Source organism: Vigna radiata, chromosome 11 (genome assembly GCF_000741045.1).
Source record: "Vigna radiata var. radiata cultivar VC1973A chromosome 11, Vradiata_ver6, whole genome shotgun sequence".
In the NCBI taxonomy this organism is placed as follows: domain Eukaryota; kingdom Viridiplantae; phylum Streptophyta; class Magnoliopsida; order Fabales; family Fabaceae; genus Vigna; species Vigna radiata.
The window spans coordinates 11,215,316-11,219,681 of record NC_028361.1 but is presented as its reverse complement, the minus strand read 5'-3'; positions in this window follow the sequence as shown (position 1 = coordinate 11,219,681).

Here is a 4,366-nt window from a genome sequence, read left to right as displayed (position 1 = left end):
GCCTGTTTTTCAGTTGGTACATTTTAGCAATGTGTACCGGGTTTCAGTAGACAAAAATATCCTTATATATCATAAATTCTAAGTTTTAAGTTTAGGGGTATTTTAATAATTTTCATTCTCAAAATTAAAAAAATAAAAAAAGAAACCCCAAACCCTTGCCCACCTCTCTCATTCCTCTCAACCATTTCTCTTTCATCTCTTTCCCTCCAACGTTTTCTATGTCATCCCTACTCTAGTTGAAAAAAATCAGAAACACTTGCCTTATTTTAATAATTTTCATTCTCAAAACTAAAAAAAACCTCAAACCCTTACTCACCTCCTTCATTCCTCTCAACCTTTTCTCATTCATCTCTCTCACTCAAACATTTTCTCTGTCATCTCTATACTAGCCCCAACTAAAAAACACTAATTATTACTAGAATGTACCAACTGAAATACACTAGCCCCAACTAAAAAACACTAATTATTACTAAAATGTACCAACTGAAAAACAGGTGTCCGCAAGTTAACTTTATTTGTTGTTTCAAGCACGTTTCATTATAGCATTTGAATTGTTTACACTGTTTGACATATTTTTGCTTCAATGTTAACTGAGAAACGCGTTTGAAACAGTAAATAAAGTTAAAAAAATTTGGTAAAAATAACTAAAAGCAGAGTTTTCTAAAGTTGAATGACTAAATTGTACCTTAGTTTGAAAGAGGGACTAAAACCAAAATCGCCCCAAAATATAGGAACTAAAAACATATTTAACCCATTAAATTATGCAACTTTAACTAGAATGTTAAACCGGGGATAACTTCTTACATTAAATTATAATTTTGTTCATTATTATTCTCAATATTAAATTAAAATTGAACATAGATAACAAAGTGGTCAAACATATATATATATATATATATATATATTTATGTATATAAACTAATTTTATATTCACATAGATAATTTTTTTTAATATGATAATGCCAAAAGTACTCCCAATTTAACCATGAGTTTTGAAAAAAAAATAAAACATTTTATTGAAAAAAAGAGGCTGAGACTGAATTCATAATATATATTAAATATATGTAACTCGAAAAAAATAAAAAGATATAACACTAATCCCATTACATCTAATAAAAAATTATTAAACCTTATAATATTTTATAAGACCAACTAAATTATATTGACATGACTTTTGTCAAATTATTCTTAATAGCTTTATACAAAAAGTTAATTTTTTCAAATTAAGTATTAAATTATAATTTTATGTAATCATATATGATTATTCATTTTAAATTTTATTAAATGTGATTAATTATCAAATAACTCATTGTAATATACTTTAAAGAAATATAAATATGGATTCTGTTTTATGGAAATAATATGAGAAAGCATTTTAGGTTAATATAAGAATTTGCATATATAATCAATGTGAATGGAATTTTAAATGTAATAATCTCTTCTAGAAAACATGACACAATCCAAATATATAAATTAATTTTGTACTTGGTAAAAATTATAAAGATATAATTTGACTCATATATATATATATATATATATATATATAATATAATATGATGAAATTTTTGTTTATGTGTATGTTCCACTTTAAGGCATAACAAATAAGTTACAATGATTGTACAAAGAAAAAGAAATAAGAGGTTTTAATAAAAAGAAAAGATAATATACAAAAAAAAAAAAAGAAATGTGCAAAAGTTTCTTCATAATATTCATTAAATATGGTAATTTATGATAATAATAATTTATATAACTTTTTTAAATGTATATAACTTGTATAATTATGTTATTTAATACATTAGATTTTTACCTTGTATAATAAAATTATCTAAAAAAAGTTATAAGATTTTCCTTTTCAAAAACTTTAAATATTGGATGCCGCAAAGGAATCTCATACACTTTATTTTTGTATGCTACTTTTTCTTTTATTATATCAAAGTACTTTACTTACAATTTCTAATCTTATTTCTTTATTATTTAGTGTAAATAATTAATTTTACATAAATAGATAATTTAAGTTTTTGCTGGTTGAAATTAATTATTTTATTTATTTCTTTTTTTGCAAATAAAAAAAAGTTTTTTGAGATTGTCAACAATAATTGATAATATATATGTACTACAAACAAAACAAATCATTTGTAAATTGTATATTATTGAACAATATTTATTTTACAATAGATATGCTTCCCTATGAATAAATTCCACCTTCCTCTCATATCCCTAATATTGGTTCCATAGTCTAAGTCAAAAGAATTGTCACAATGAGTGATGATGAGTTTATTTTGATGGAAGGTTGAAATTTGAATTTTTCACCTATACTACTTAATCACATGGTACATCCTAGTCTTTGTCCCAAAATAAATTACAAAATAATGAGTAAGAGAAAACTTATGCAGATAATGTTTTTTAAAAAAAATACTAAATGTGTAAAAAACATGACAAGATGCACAATTATAGAAGGAATTCTAAAAATAAAAATTTAATAAGAGAATGGATAAGTGTAACACTGAAGTGATGATGAATATAAAAGAAAAACTGCCAAATGTAATGGCATCCATAACAGTAATTAATGATAATAATTGAAAAAAATAAAAACAAAACAAAATCATAAAGAACAAAAATTGGGTAAAAAAAAAACATAAATTGACCTTAACCCTTCTATACTCTCTCACTCACACATACTGCATTCCAAAAAAACGCAAATGGATCCTTTCAAAGGATCCGAATCAAGAAACCCTATCACCAAATGCATTTCCTTGCTCTCCCTCCGCCGTTTTTCTGACTGTCGTGACTTTGCATGCCGCCTTCCTCCCACCGACACCGTCGCAAGAGTCCTCGCCATCGCCAACATCCTCTCCTCCGCTGACTTCTACTCCATTCTCCAGCTCCATCCATCCGACAACCGCGACCTCGCACGGCGGCAGTATGCGAAGCTGGCACTCCTCCTGGACCCGACGAACCCTGACAAGTTTCCCTTTTCCGATGAGGCCCTCGCACGTGTGCAGGAGGCCTGGCACGTGCTGTCCTCCCCTGAACGCCGTGCCGTCTACGACCGCAAGCATCCAGTCCCTGCAACTGCAACCTTTTGGAGTGCGTGTCCCTACTGCTGGAACCTCTTTGAGTATGAGAAGAGGTACGAGGATTGCGCGCTGTTGTGCCAGGTTTGCGGAAAAGTGTTCCATGGCGTGCCAGTGACACCGCCTTCGATGGTGGGCGAGGCAGTGGTGGAGGGAAATGAGGTTCGACAGTACTACTCGTGTGACGCGAGTGTGCCCTTGAGGTATTACGAGGTCAAAGAGGAGATTAAGGGTAGCAACACATTTAGTGAGCAAAATGCTGCATCCTTTGTGAACATTTCTGATGATGATGATGATAATGAAGGGTTGCAAGGGAATGGTGAGAAGCCGCGAATGAGGGTAAAAACTGTGGCCAAGAAGGGTGGTGGAATAAGGAGGAGGAGGATGAGCAGGAGGAAACCTCTTGACAGTGACTCTCTTGACAGTGACTCTGATTTAGATTTTGATTTAGATGAGCAAGATTGAAGGAGATGATGATGTTTTTGCTGGTGGACTATTCCGAAGGTGATGCATGCAGTAATGGTGATAAAAGTTCTTTGCTTTCTTTCCTAATCCTTGGAGCATGGTATAGGCAGGTGGTGATTGGAGACAGTAGTGCTTGTAGTTACAGCTTTTTGCATAGATTATTGGTAAACAAAGGGAAAATTAGATTATAGTTTTGATTTGGAGTTCGGCACTTTGGTAAAAAAGGGCATTGTCATGTTCATATTTTGCCATTTATATAATGTCCTGTAAGACCTTCTGAAATTTAAAAGAAAATATTTGATGTCTTCTGGATTGTGTGCTTTGTATTGATCTACATTTATGATCTTAGAATGAAACTATTTCTTTTTACCCATTTTGCTAGATGTGTTTTTAGAAATGAATAACTGAGTTTCTTCACAATGAGTGTGCTATTCTGGTTTTTTGAAAGCATTGTTTATCAGTTGGTCTTGCTAAATTATTACTGATGAGAACTACTTCACCCCCTTGAAGTCAGCAAGAAGTGATGGATCTATAATTTGATTTCTAGAGACAAGTGAATTATCAGTTTTCCTAAGGAGTCCTCTCATGAAGAATCACCACAAAAACAACAGATGGTAGGAATAGTTTTTCTATTTCACTATCTTCTATTAACATTTTGTACAGTATTTGACTCTCATCTTGCCCCCACTCTTCAAGTCATTGTAAATGCATCTTTACACTGTCTTATCCCACTAGAGATAATTTTTGCAAAAAACATAACTAATCATATGGAAAATGACATAACTAAGAAAATCATATTTAGTGTGTAAACTCTTCTCTTGGCAAGT